Source organism: Sus scrofa, chromosome 6 (assembly GCF_054392235.1).
Source record: "Sus scrofa isolate SSC_HxYL_T2T_F1_AM1 chromosome 6, Sscrofa_HxYL_maternal_Yorkshire_Landrace_v2.0, whole genome shotgun sequence".
NCBI lineage: Eukaryota > Metazoa > Chordata > Mammalia > Artiodactyla > Suidae > Sus > Sus scrofa.
In genome coordinates, this window is record NC_139388.1 from 81,400,451 (window position 1) to 81,415,475 (window position 15,025).

General features: G+C 52.4%; 1 long non-coding RNA gene across 1 annotated transcript in view; it reads right to left on the minus strand.

The window, feature by feature from the left end:
* Positions 1 to 1,093: 1,093 nt before the first annotated feature.
* The window catches only part of LOC146402583 (uncharacterized), a 59,978-nt gene continuing 46,046 nt past the window's right edge, over positions 1,094 to 15,025 (minus strand). The window contains exon 3 of the long non-coding RNA XR_014807159.1: positions 1,094 to 1,192. This is a non-coding gene — a long non-coding RNA (uncharacterized LOC146402583). The remainder of the gene's footprint in view (positions 1,193 to 15,025) is intronic.

Consider the following 15,025-nt stretch of genomic DNA (forward strand, 5'->3'; position numbering starts at 1 on the left):
CAGCTGTGCCCCAGATAGCCTCTCACCCTCTAGCAGGCTAGCCCAGTGAAGGAAGAGGAGCAGGAGAGAGAGCTGGAACACACAGGCCTCTCATGGCTTAGGGGAACTTGCCCTCTGTCACTTCTGTCACTTTTTCTTGGCCAACACATGCAAGACCAACCCAGATTCAAGGAGTAGAGAAATCAATTCCACTTCTGGATGAGAAGAGCTGCAAAGTCCTATTACATAATGTGCAGAACAGGCCAGAAGGCAGAATTAGAGCCATGTTTATAATCTACAGTAGCCCCACATTCTAAACTTGATGTTCTAGAATCTTGGTTTCCTGTCCGCCATGGCACATACTCTCAATTTCAACTGGGAAGTCCAAATGTCTCCTCAAGCCCATTTCTGTTTTAAAAATGTAACAAATAAGTGATCCATTCATTTGATACATATGTGTGTGCCTGCACTTTGTAGGTTCATAGAAACAATAAAGGAGATGATTTTCAAGGGTTGAAAGGTCCCTCCTATCCATCAGTGTAAACATCCAGGTCAGGTCAGCAGCAACAACCATGTAGCACCACCTGTGTCCTCAACCTACTTCTTTCTTCCCCAAAGCCCCAGTGGGTCTCACATGAACAGCCCATCCCTCCTGCTGCCTGCCAGCCATCCTGCCCAAGCCAGTGTTACACAATGCCTTTGCCTTTTTTCTGGAAGGAATGAAAAAAAAGATTTGTTCCCTCTTTTTGCCTTCATAGAGGGAAGCCCATGTAGGCATGAAATTGGAATTGCTTTGCCCTATTAACACCACGGTCGTTGGGCTCCACTGACCCCTGAAGTGCATTAATATCTCAGCAGCAAGCGGATGAACCACATAAAGTGGCAGAGGACACGCCTGGAGGGAGCCAGCTGAGAAGCTGGAGGGTCACGGGGGATGGGGCAGACGTCTGCTTTGGGCTACGAAGATGAGGATGCTGAGCCCTAGGCAGGCTGGAAAGAGAGGTTCATTCAATCTAGAACTGCAGGAATGGAAGGAGGGCCGGGTGACCCCCGAGCCCAGCCCGAGAGTGAGACAGATCCTTTGTATATTCCCCCACTTGCTTTTACTCACTCACTTGACAGGCTCTGAGCATCGCCCTGGTCCAGCTCCATGCCAGGCCGGGGAAACACCAAGACGAGTTGGGCAGATCCTTCTACTGTCCACCAAGTCCATCTGGAATGACAGAATCAAGGAAAGGAAGAGCTGAAATTCCATGTAATGAGTACTGGAATAAAAACACAAAGAGTACAATAGGGTCACAGAGAGATGGAGGGTTGGAGAGATCCGGGGCAGCTTCCAGGAGGTGGTGACTTCACAGCTCAGGCCCTGAAGGCAAGGAGGGGGCATCAAAGCCAATTCTGCCACCTTCGCAGCTTGGCCCAAGTCGGTAGGTCTGGATGGTGGTCTGTCCAGAGCCCCCTACTGAGCCCCAGTGAGCCACCCCCACTCCCGGCATACCAGCCTGGGCATCCGTTGTTCTCCTCCTGGTCCTCATAGCCCTCAGAGTTGAGCTTTTCAACAGAAGGGCCAGCAGCTGCCACCCGGCAGTCTTGCGTGTGGCGGCCCCAAGACAGGGCCACATTCCCCAGCCTGGGCTTCTGAGCCCTGCACAGCTGGGGTCCCCCCATGACTCAGGATGTGGGGGAGGCACATGACACTCTCTGCCCCTTCCAGGGAGGAGGTTCGACACTGGCTCTGCTGGAGGTCCCTTTGCCCGTGAACCTATGAGAGGAGAGAGGTCATGGGTCCCCGTCTTCTCCTGCCTTGGGGAACCCGCTGCTGGGCCCCATAGCACCCCTGACAGGATTCACGTGGCTCTTCCGCCCCGACCCACCTGGGACAGGAGATGTCCATCCCTCCTGCTTTTTTGCTTTTTCTTTTTTTTTTCTTTTGCCTTTTTTAGGACTGTACCCATGGCACATGGAAGTTCCCAGGCTAGGGGTCAAATCGGAGCTGTAACTGCTGGTCTACACCACAGCCACAGCAACACCAGATCCAAGACCGTCTGTGACCTACACCGCAGCTCACAGCAATGTGGGATCCTTAACCCACAGAGCAAGGCCAGGGATGGAACCCTTGTCCTCATGGTACTAGTTAGGTTCATTACTGCTGAGCCACAGCGGGAACTCCCTCCTTCCCACTTCTACCCTGGCTGGGCTCTTGGCGCAGCAGGAGCAGATCTGGGGTCCTGCCCACCTTGTGGGCAACTGCGATGCCAGCAGCCATCTTCACCCGGGGTCTCAGCCACCTAGTCTGAGGGGAGACCTGGAGCTGTGAACCATGAGGCCCCAGGTGCCCCACCAGGACCAAGACCCAGGGTTTTCAGAGTTGATGTCCTGACCCCAGAGAGGCTGTAGGTTTCATGGAATGCACACGTGAACACAGAGCAGAGAAAACAAAACCAAAAGCCAGGGCCCTAGGGCTCTGGCCCTGCAGGGGAGCTCACAGCTCCCGGGGACCCTCAAACCTGGATGCCTGCCCACCCGTCAGTTTCCAGGCAGGAGTGGGGAGGCCGGGGTCAGGGTAGACTCTCCCCAGAGCCCTGGCTCCTGATGAAAATGGAAGTGAGAGGGTGCTGGTCTGGAGGGATGAGAAGAAAAGATGCATGGGGGGTATGCATTCTGGAAGGAGCCAGAGGGGCACTGAGATTGTGGGTGGCCTGGAGAGGTGGGGGGAAGAAGGGAGAGAAAAGGGGTGGCCAGCCCAGGAGGGCTGTTCTGGGCTCTGGGGGTTAGGCTTACCCGGGGACCAGACACCCTGGAGAGACAGGAGGCTCCTTGGATGGATTTGGATATAGGGATGAAGGGACAGAGAAGGGGGACCCTGGGTGAGGGGTTTCTAGAAGAGAACTCTCCAGGCCAGTTGGGTTCCATGAGACAGAGACCAAGATCTGGACTGAATGGGGTGAAGAAAAATGGGGTGAAGAGAAGGGAGTGGAGAAATGAGACAAGAGATAGAGGAGAGACAGAGAGACACAGACTCACAGAGAGACGGAGCCTGAGCTGGAGCCAGAGAGACAAGCCCTACGGCCCAGCCAGGGAGGTCGAGCCGCAGATCAGCCCGGAGCTGGGGAGTTTTCCAAAAAGCACTTAAGCCGTTATGTCAGCTCTTACGCCCTTGGTCTCCTCGGGGGAAGACAGCCCTGAGTGATGGGTGGAAGGAAATAGATGTGCAAAATACATGCATTTTTTCCAAATGGGCCCAATCGTGGGCGACAGGCCTAAATGTCAGCACACACAGCGGAGCCCTGGGCTGCCAGCTGCACCTGACCTTGGCAACTGCCTGCTTCCCCACCTCCCCGTTCCCCTCTCCTCCTGCCCCAGCAGCTGCAGGTCCCCCCACCCCCAGACCCCTACCCATTCCCTCCCACCTCTTATTCCATTGATCCTGGAGCTTCCAGGGCCATGGACAAAACCATTTTGGAGGAGCCCTTTCTTAAAGGACACCCCGCACCCACCTTCTCAAACTCGACCTCCCCCAGAGACCTTCCTTCTCTGACTATAGGGCAGTCCTTCCCCAGTGACAGCCAGTGTGTTGAAAGGCTTTGGGGTTGAAAGTCTCTGAGGGCTCAACGGGCTGCTTTATCACATGACTACTGCGAGATCTTGGGCAAGGGGCTTCCCCCAGCCGGGCTCAGTTTTTTCAACTCTAAAATGGGGATAACGACACAGCTTACAGGCTGTGTAACAAATTAAAGAGCAATATCTCCATATACAAGCATCTGCATAAATATCAACATCCTGTATTTCGGAATTTACTCTGGTCCAGATCGTCTCTAGGTGCTAAGGGCTGCGCTAAGCACATGCATCCTCCCGTTTGATCTTCACAACCACCTTTCTGTACACAAAGCATTAGATCCATTTTACAAATAAGGAAATAGGCTCAGAGAGGTTATGCACCTTGCTGAATGTCACACAGCAAATCAGTCCTGGAGCTGAGATCTGGACCTAGGCTCGATGCACCAAGTAATTGTGCCTCCATAGGAGAGAAGCCCAGCACTGGGTCAGGTGCAGACAGAAATTCAGTGAATTCAGTCCCTTTTCCTCCCTTCTCCCTAGAAGCTCCCCCAAGGCAGATGGTTTTCCTAAATATTCTAATGGTCTCCAGCTGTTCAGTCCAAGAGGCAACACCACACGGAGGTTAAGGAGGTGAGCTCTGGAGCCAGACTCTTCTGGATTCAAATTCTGACTTAGCTGGTGACAAGCTGTGCGACCTCTGTCTATTTGTATAAGCTCTCTGTGTTTGGGTGGCCTATCTGTCTCTAGAATGAGGATAAAAACCATATTCACCTCTTAAGGATGAATGAGAGAGCAGGTGTAGAGTACTTAGAAAAATGTCTGGCATATAGTATGTGCTCAATAAATATTACCTGTCATTATTACTCACCTGGCACAAGATGCTAACATTAATCTCCATCCTTTAGCGCTAGATAAAAGAGGTCACATGGTCCCTCTGGCCAAGGTCATTCCATGGCTTTAAATCATGCTGGCATAAGGGGAGCGGAATGGAGAAGAAGGAAGAGAACAAAGGGGAGAGACACCGGCATTGACCAACTCGGATTCTTTACAAGGTTGGGGCCGTTGGTCCACACCACAGTCGTATAAGACAGGAACCCTCATACCCGCTTGATAAATGGAACAAGGAGTTCCTGTTGTGGCTCAGTGGGTTAAGAACCTGACATAGGGTCCATGAGGATGCGGGTTCAATCCCTGGCCTTGCTAGTGGGTTAAGGATCCAGCGTTGCCACAAGCTGCAGTGTAGGTCCCAGATGCAGCTTGGATCCTGCATTGCTGTGGCTGCGGTGTAGGCTGGCCGCTGTAGCTCCAATTCAACCTCCATCCTGGAACTTCCATATGCCGCAGCCGTGGCTGTAAAAAGAAAAAAAAAAAAACTGGAAACAGGAAGGGAGCCTCAAAGGGGAGAGGGACTTGCCCAGAATCACGCAGCTGTGGCTAAGCAGTGACTCAGCTAGAAATCCCATCCTCCTTGCACACCTCTTTCCTCTCCCCTCTCCCTGCCTTCCACCAAGTGGGAGGATGCAGCCACTGCAACCCCCCCCCACCCTCTGTGCATGAGGAAAGCCACACTCTCCAATGGCCAGTGGCGGCCTCGGGGGCCAGAGGGTGACCAACAGAAAAGGGAGAAAGGAAAGGGGCAGGCCTGCCCTCCAGACCCTCTGGGTGTTTCATGAGGTCTGCCCCATGCCCCAGCTCTGGAGAAAAGACCTCTTCCTTCCAACTAAAGCGAAAAGGTTATTGAGGAGTTCCCTGATGGCTCAGGGGGTTAAGGATCCAGCGTTGTTACTGCTGTGGCTCAGGTCAATGCTGTGGCGCAAATTCAATCCCTGGCCTGGGAACTTCTACATTCCATGGTCACAGCCAAAAAAAGAAAAAGAAAAAAGCATGTTGAGTCTCACCCCATATTACAGCTGGGAAACAGGCCTTGAGCAGCTTGCCCTGGGTTAGAGCAGCTTAGTGGCCACTTGAATTCCGGAAGCTGGATTGACTAACTCCCCTCCTTTTTCTGGAATTGCATGCAGTGCCTGGTAAAGAATATATTAACCCAGCAAACGGGTGCCCCTTTCACCTCTCTGTGGGCATGGGCATCTGTACCAGGGAAGAATCCCAGGGCAGACCCATCTCATGCAGAAGGGAAAGACCTTTGGCAGCCAGGGTGGCCTCCTGGACAGATGGGGACAGTCCCGAGTAGGGACTGAGGCCGGAGCCTGGTGGCCCTATCTGCTGCCACGTCCCAGGATGGGAGCAGTCTCGGGTTCCCCACCTTCAAAGACAATGGCAGACACCCCCCACAGCCGCAGCACCACGCCCAGGCTTCAGGAGCTCTGGACCCTGTTCTGGGTTCTAACGATCCCAAGGACTTTTGTCGGAGGCTCCGGCTAAGGTCCTGCAAGAAGCCGGGTTTGAAATAACAACTTCACTTCACTGTGATCCCGAGTCCATCTTGTTCTTTTTTCTCCATTTCTCCTAAAATATACATATATATATATATGAGTGAATGTGTGTATGTGTGTCTGTGTGTGTGTGCTTTGAGGTTGTTCCTGGGGGACTATTAACTAAGAATAATTTATCCAAGAAATTTGTTATGTTAGAATTACCAATTAGATATGATTATAACTTGCCATGGCTAACACGGCACTACTGTTGGAAATCTGAATCCCATTAAAATCTAATTAGCATATATTAAGTCGAAGGCGGTTTTACTGCAGTGCGCCAGCAGGCTTGAGCCGCACCGGCCCGGCACATGGACTCGCTGCCCACTTCAGCATGCGGGCCACGTTGCCCACAGCACCCAGGGGCATGCCAGGAGGCCTCTGGGCAGCTTTTCTCTTCCTAAGCTGGGACCAGATGGACCATGCTTACAGACAGGGGCAGCTCTGAAAGTGGACAGGACATTCATGGTTCTGTTCCTGGATAAGTGGCCAGAATCCAAGGAAAGGCATCTGGGGCTGCTCCGGGGTCAGGGCTCTGGGTTCCGGGGATGGGAAGTGATGCAGGCAGCCCCTGAGAGCAAGTTTGCTTCGGAGCTGAATGCTAGTATCACAGATGTGTATCCTTGCCTGGGCTTCAAGGCATGGTGGTCCTGATGTGAGCCGCTAACTGCTATCTCCTCATACCTACAAAGCCCCTGGCCCAGGAACAGCTCTTACTGGACTCCAACAGAGGGGCTTACTTTCTTCTGCTCACTTCATCCTCGTAAGAACTCCAAGAGAAAACTTCTAGCATGGTGCCCATGTTATATGCAGTGAGCCTGAGGCTTAAAGGAGGTTACTTTCTCAAGATCATGTAGCCACTATGTGGCAGAATCAGCATTTGAGTGTGGGTGGCTTTTTTTTGTTTTTTAAAGCTCTCTCTCCTAACAGCTCCTTGCCGATATTCGTGAGGTCCATTGTCAGGTCCAAGTCAGGCTTGATCAATGCCTTCTGCTGCCAGCAGGGGGAAGCAGTGAGAGCTGGGAGCCCCAGGAAGAGCGGGATGTGTCAATGGACGTCAGCTACAAGGTCGTCAGAGAGTCCAGGTTCAGAGTAAGACCCCAAAGAGATGCTCCAAGGAGATCTGCTGAATGCGATCATCCCAACCAAGGGTTTTGGAATATTTTTTAAAGGGAAAAATATCCTTTTGTGCAAAGGCTTAAAAATATCCTTTTGTGCAAAGGCTTATTACACAGCAAATATTGTCTTCCCTCTCACCACCTCCAGGAAGATGTGTACTTCCCCTTCCATGCCCCTTTGATGTTGGACATGGCCACGTGGCCTGCTTTGGCCAATGGGATGTTAGTAGATGCTCCAGGAGCAAGGGCTTCGAATATGCTTGGCCATGAAGCCTCCTCCCTGCCATACTTGCAATCAACAGGAGAACACGTTTTGGGTAACTGAGATCCAAAAAAGATGAGAGATGCATGGAGCAGACCCAGGCCCCCGCCTCGGCTTGAAACCAAGGCCAGCAGGGCTAGCCCAGATCAGCTGCAGCCCAGTGGACCCTAGGAAGAAGCAAAGGCTTTGTGTTAAATGCCACTGAAATTTGGGTGGTTTGTTACACAGCAAGAGCTGGCTGATACACCAGGGACACCCTTTGTGAAAAAGACTAAAAGCAAGCTGTCCTGATCAAGCGAGAGATGGGAGAGAGCCCTGCTCTCACAGCACTGGCCCCTCCCTATCCATCATCGCCAGCCTTATTTCTAACATCATCAACAAATGCTTTGCTTCGGCTGGTCTAGCCCCCAGCCCCAGCCCTGGGCCTCCCACTTCCTCCCCGCCTCTGTCCAGTTGCCCCCCCACCCCCACTCACTCTGCCTCCCACAAAATCCGCTCAAAATCAGGAGGGGCCTGGGACCCACCGTGCTCATCAGCCACCTTCCCTCTGAAGACCCTGGCCTCAAACTTGCCCTGTCTTGAGGCTCTCTTCCACCTCCCGCTGGCCGGCTGGCAAGGGGGTGCAACGTGGAGGAACTCCTCCTGAAGCCTCTTGTACCATCTGCTCCCCACGTTCCTTCTGCTGCCGCGTGCGGGGTCCCACCTATGTTGCCAGGGTCCTTCCACACCTTCCTCCTACAGCTGAGCCAGCTCCCCGACCCCAGACCCAACCAACCCCATAGGAGAAAGGGGAGGCCCAGAGAGGCATGTGGCCAGAGGAGCCACACAGAGGGCCCGAGCTGCCCACTCTCCCTGGTGTCCTGGGGAGCCCACATGCCAGGACTGTGCTCTACTCGGGAGAGGGATGTGACCTGAGGGTCACGACCAGGCCTGAACCAGGAGCAGGTGGCACCAGAAGACAGAGGAAGGAGCGTGATGGGGAGGAAATGAGGGACCAGCTCTGGGGCCCCTGCGGAGGCCTGAACAGGCCATCCCTGCCCCCTACGTGGGGTCCCTGGAATATTTGAGCAACTCCCACCCCTTCAGCCTCTGTGCTGAGCTGAAACTCCCAATAAAAAAAAACCACTTGCTGGGCAAAACTGGTACCCGGCCTGGGGATAGCAGGGAGCCCACATCCCCGAGGAGACAGCTCCTCGGCCCAGCGACTTGGGGGGAGAAGACCAACCAGGAGACGTCTATACTGCTGTGGGGGTGGGGGTGGGAGTGGCTGCTGTGACCAGGCATCAGACTGAGGGGCTTAAACAACCAGAAACTTATTTCCTCGTTTCTGGAGGTGAGAAGTGCAAACCTCGGCAGGCCTGGTCCTTCTGAGGCCTCGCTCCTTGGCTTGCAGACGGCCACCTTCTCTTGCTCACCCCTCCCTGCGTGTGTCCTTATCTCATCTTTTTTTTTTGCTTTTTCAGGCCTCACCTGCAGCATATGGAAGTGCCCAGGCTAGGGGTTGAATCAGCGCTACGGCAGCCAGCCAACCTACACCACAGCCACAGCAAGGCAGGATCTGAGCTGCAAATGCCACCTACACTGCAGCCAGATCCTTTAACCCACAGAGTCCGGCCAGGGATCAAACCTACATCCTCATGGATCCTAGTCAGGTTTGTTACCCTGAGCCACACTGGGAACTCCTGCCCTGGAGATGTTAAAGGCCATATGTTTACTAGTCCTCGTGGATTCTAGTCGGGTTGGTTACCCTGAGTCACAATGCCAACTCCCCCAACCTCTTCTTATAAGATGATCAGTCACGTTGCCCTGGGCCCACCCCCACGACCTCACTGTAATTTAATTGCCTCTTTAAAGACTGTCTGCAATACTGTCCCAGTCTGAGGTACAGGGGGTTAGGATGTTAACATATGCGTTTAAGGGGGGGCACCACTCAGCCCAAAACAGCCCCCCTCAGACTGAGAGGCCTGGAGCCGGGCAGCAAAGGGCCTCCCTGGGGACAGGGGTTGGGGGCTCTGTCCAGCTCGCACAGGGCTGTTGCCTTGATAAAAATCTGTCTACACAGCAGTGAGAACAAGCCAGCTACAACACAGGCCACAGAGTGGATGGAGCCCCCCTGGGTATGAAGGTGACCAGAAGACACCGAACACCAAGAGACATGGACTGTGTGATGCCAGGCCCATCAAGGCCAAAGGCACACAGAGCAAGTCTGCACCGTTAGCCACCAGGCCTCGCCGTGGTTACCCTGGAGGAGAGTGAGGAGGTGGCTGGTGGGGGCGGGGAGGTGCTGGGGGACACGTTTTGGGGGCCGCTCCTGTTCTGGGTCTTAATCTGGGCACTGGTTTCAGGGCGGGTTCAGGGTGCCAAAGCCCATGGAATGGTCCAGGAAGGTGGGCGCACTATCTAGTTTGGTGGATGGTACTGTGCCCGCGTCAGCTCCCTGGCTTGAGCATGCTCTGTGGTTATGTAAGCTGTGGCATCGGGAAGAGCTGAGCAAAGCGAACGTGGGAGCCCTGTACTATTTTTGCCGCTTCCCGTGGATCTTAAATTATTTCAAAATAATTTGTTGAGCTCTCTAAAAAAGAAAAACGATAAAAGCAAGATGTTTGGGTTTATTTTAAGGTTTTATAACACTGCCAGCCCCAGAGGAGTTGAAATAAATTTTAAATTAAAAAACAAACAAAAAAGATGTATCCACTCTTCTGTGTATGTTACAGTTCAATTAAAAGTTAAAAAAAAAAAAAAAAAAAAAAAAAGCTTCTTCCAGTCTCTGAGCTTTTTTCCACAAGGAGAGGGAAAAAGTAGCGTTCACAGAGCACATATTATGTGCTAGATGTTTCTAAGCAATTAACCCAAGTTAACCCGTTCGGTCCTCTGGGGCGGGGGTCATTATTGTCTCGGTTCTGATGAGGGAGCTGAGGCTCAGAGAGGCCAGGAAACAGCCCAATGACACACAGCTCATTCAGGGCTCAGAGGAGGTTCAGACCTAACGTTGGCTGCCTCAAGAGCCTGACCCTTGTCCCTGCCTGTGTTTGGATCACTCAGAAAGACACGTCTCCTAACACACCTGCCCAGGACTGCCTTGCCCAGCCTTGCCATAAAGCAGCCCCCGCCACGCTCGCCACCCCCACTCGCAAGGAGGCTGATGTGGGGTTTTCCAAGGGACACCGACCCCACCTGCCAAGCTCCCCGACTGGCACTGTCCCTCGCTCAGACCATTATTAGCACCATTGATTGCAGAGCTGAGTATGAAGTTCTTTTCCCTCCGATCCCCACAGACCCTGAAGCCCATGAATCACATGGGAACCAGAAATGCCATGGCTCAACCCAGGTTTATCCACCAGACCAGTGAACTTGGGATCCCCTGGAGGGAAGGAGGTGGTGCAGGTAAGCGTCAGCACAGCTGGCCTGGGACTGCTGTCCTTTGAAAGGCCTGCTTGCGGGTGTGGCCCTGGGCTGGCCCCTCGGGAACTTGGGTTGAGGGAAGGTTGCCGCCGCCCCAGCTGATATGAGCAGCTCGCATGGCCTGACCGGCTTGTGCCAACAGTGTGCTTTAGGCTGAATACCTGCTTTTCTTCTGGGAGGCTGGAATGCTGCAACGTGCCAGGCAGAAGGTATCTGCGCGACGAGCCCCCGGTAAAAATCCCTGGGCACCCAGTCTCCGAGCAACTAACCTGGGAATCAGCATTTCATGGGTGTTCTTGCATCTCCTTGTGGGGGGAGTTCGTGTGCCCTCTGTGACTGCAGGGAGAGGCTCTAGGAAGCTTGCATCTCATTTCCTCTGGAATCCCCTTCCCCAAGCTCTTTTCCCGCTGCTGATTTTGCTCAGTCTCCTTCCACTGTCGTAAATCAAATAGCCAGGGCAATGCTGTGTCCTGGGCGTCCTCCTGATGAACTATAGAACCCCCTACGGGCCACAGGGAGGTATTACAATGCAGATTCCGGGTCACCCACTCTGGGAATCAGGATCCAGTGGGTCTGGGGAGGAAGCCTGGGACTCTGCACATTTGCACCCCCTTGGATGATCCTGAGAGCAGGGATCTGCAAGCCTCATTTGGAGACGCCCCACCTCCTGGTTCTGTGGTGGCCATTTCATTAAGGGTTGTCTGGAGAGCTGTTTTCTCTGAAAGCCCTGCAACTGTGTGGGCAAGGGAGAGAGGGGGGCAGAGAATGGACCAGAAGACTTTGGAGTTAGCTCTGGGACACAGCATCACCCATTTGCTGCTTTATTCCTCTGCCGAAGGAGATCCTGGAGCATCAGCCTGAGACCACATGGAGGCAGCTGCCCTGGTGTCCTGGCTGCCCTTCCTCCTGGTCGGCAGGAAGAATGCCTTCTCAAATCACCCCGGGGAAGCTGGCCGATGAAGAGGCTCAGAGGAGCTCTGGGTGAGAGGGAAGAGGGTCTAATTGGCTGCCGAGGAAATGGGTCGAATGAGAAGGAAATTGGGCTCTGAGATGGCACTGCCTTTTCAAGCTTCCTATCTGGTGGCCAGAAACACTGCTCCTCCCTGGGGTGATCAAAGGTCACTTCTGGCCAAATAAACATCATTTTCAAGGTGCAGTTGATGAAAAGGTCCTGTCGTCCTGAGACAGCCATGCCACCCGCCTTTGCGTCTACCCTGAATGGCAGTTTGACAACTGCACATATGCACAAATGCCTCCAATTCTCCAGCTTAATAAGCGGAAGCCATCTTCCAGGGTATCTTAGGCTAGTAGGCACAAGAATCAAACTTTCTTTTTTTATCAAAGACACGCCGATTCATTGCAGTGATGCAGAGCCATATCAATACACTGAATATTCACTGAGAAGCTATGACATGCCAGGCACTATTCTAGATTCTGGGGATGTAGCAGTGAGCAGAACAGACCAAAATCCCTATCCTTGTGAACCTGACATTCCAGCATCAGAGGCAGACAATAAACAGAGTAACTAAGTAAAATATACCTTAGAAAATACATTCCCAGAGTTCCCATTGTGGCTTAGTGGGTTAAGGATCTGATTAGTATCCATGAGAACACAGTTTCAATCCCTGGCCTGGCTCAGTGGGTTAAAGGATCAGGCCTTGCCTTGAGCTGCAGTACAGGCCATCTCGGATCTGGTGTTGCTGTGGCTGTGGTGCAGGCTGGCAGCTGCAGCTCTGATTCGATCCTTAGCCTGGGAACTTCTATGTGCTGTGGGTGCAGTCCTAAAAGAAAAGAAGAAGAAGAAGAAGGGGGAAAAATACATTCCATAGAGAAAGATAAAGCCCAGAAGGAGAATACGGAGTTGGGGGAGGTTGCCTTTGTCATGGGGTGATGGGTGAGTCTGATCTTGACAGGAAGAACCCAGCAGCTCAGGCCCAGGTTTGGCCTAATAACCAAGCCAGGGAAGACAGAGAGCCTGCAGCCCAGTTTCCCAGGAGAAGCTGAGACCTTATTATGGCAAGAGATAGACTGAGTCCAAGTCTGCAAAGAAGCTCAGCAAACAGAGATCTGCAAACCGTGGCAGGAAAACCATGGCACTCTGCCTCTGCCCTGAACTTTGCAGAGAATATGGGAGAACTCTTGTCTGCCTGGCCCGTGCAGAGGTACTGACATAACACCTCTACACTAATGGCTTGTCCCCTGTTAGCACCTTGCCTATAAACATGAGTGCCTTGTTGTTGGAAGGGTTTTCACTGCGTTACCTCAAAGCAATCTAACATTCAGCAAGGACCTCAGGTGGACCAGGAAGCTGGGGGTGATGCCCTTGGCAGTTGCCAGCTCAGTCCTCGTGGTGTCCCCACATGGAGCTGACCAGAGCGGGGACCTGGGTGGAGCAGGGGAAGGGCAGAGAGTGTAGACGCCTCTTCTCCAATTGCTAAGTGCACCTGGGGCGGGGGTGAACATTGCCCCCGCACATGGCAAGGGCAACACGGAAGATCGAGTCATCCTTGTCTTTATCTCAGGTTTGGAAACAAAGGCAGGAAGCTGGAAGGGGCTTTTCAAGATCCCCAGGCTGCTTTTTTTTAAATTCCTTTATTTTTAGGGCCACACCCACAGCATATGGAGGTTCCCAGGTTAGGGGTCCAGTCGGAGGTACAGCTGCCAGCCACAGCCACAGCAATGCCAGATCCAAGCTGAATCTGCAACCTGCACCACAGCTCATGGCAACGCCGGATCCTTAACCCACTGAGCAAGGCCAGGATCGAACCCACAACTTCATGGTTACTAGTCAGATTCGTTTCTGCTGTGTCCTGCCTGCTACCCACTGACCCAGCTGGGGGTGTTTTGAGGCTGACTGCGCCTGACCCTGAAGGCTTCTCAGAATGTCGCTTGCTCCAAGAGCCCCCATCAAAGAGGAAGGTAAAAGAAGCTAAGGGGCCCTGATCTTCGGTTCACCAGCTTCATCTGAGAAGCTTGGCAAGACCTTACCACCCCCATTTCACAGATGGGGAGACTGGCGCACAGCAAGGTGTGCTGCAGGGATGGAATGAAGTCAGGGATAAAATGCCCTTCATGAAGCAAGGGGGAGGGATGTGCTCCGTGATTACAGTGCATTTTCAATGATGTTGTGACGATGCTTATACAGGATCTAGGCCTCTCGCAAGGAGCTTCCAAATCACGGTTTCTAACTCTATCACTGCTGTGAGCCATTGACAAATCTGGCAGGCCACCCATTCTGGATACCAATACTTTGGGGTTGCAAAAAAGGGCCATTCTCTCAGGCTGCCTTCAAGGACGCATGGCCTGGCTATAGGGAAAAGGCACCATCAGAGAGCAGATCCGTGCCAAGCCAGGGAGGGTGACAAGGACTCATGAGAGGTCAGAAGAGGAAGAGAGGGCTGACATGGGGGGGAGCAGAAAGGCTTCAGCCAGGCAGAGGTTTTCAAATTGGAGGAACCATCAGATTCTCCCAAGGGGGAGCATAACCAGAACTGCAGGTGCCGGGTCTCCACCTCAAGCCATCCTGGAGAGGGGCCCAGGAAGCTACCTTTTTTAAAAAAATGAAAGGACAATTGATTTGCAATGTTGTGTTAGCTTCTGCTGTACAGCCAAGAGGTTTAGCTATATGTACATATGTTCTTTTTTTAAATTATTATTTTTTAATTAAAGTATAGGTGATTTACAATTTGTGCCCATTTCTGCTGTGCAGCAAAGTGACTCAGTTATACCTATATATGCATTCTTTTTTTATATTATTTTCTATCATGGTCTAGCCCAGTAGATTGGATATGCTTTCCTGTGTTGTAGAGTTGGACATTGTTGTGTATCCATCCTAAATGTAACAAGTTTGCACCTACAACCCAAAATTCCCCATCCATCCCACTCCCTCCCCCTTCCCCCTTGGCAACCACAAGTCTGTTCTCTAGGTCTGTGAGTCTGTCTTTGTTTTGTAGATCAGTTCATCTGTGCCGTATTTTAGATCCCACATATAAGTGTCATCGTGTGGTATTTGGCGTTCTCTTTCTGGCTGCCTTCACTTAGCAGGATAATCTCTAGTGGCATCCATGTATATTCTTTTTCATTTCTTTTCCATTATGGTTTATTGTAGGATATTGAATATAGTTCCCTGTGCTCTACAGTAGGATTTGGTTGTTCATCCCTTCTATTTCTGATAGCTTGCATCTGCCCATCTCAAACCCCCAATCCTTCCCTTCTCCACCCCCTTTCCCCTCGGCAACCACAAATCTGTTCTGTATGTCTGAGAGTCTGTTTCA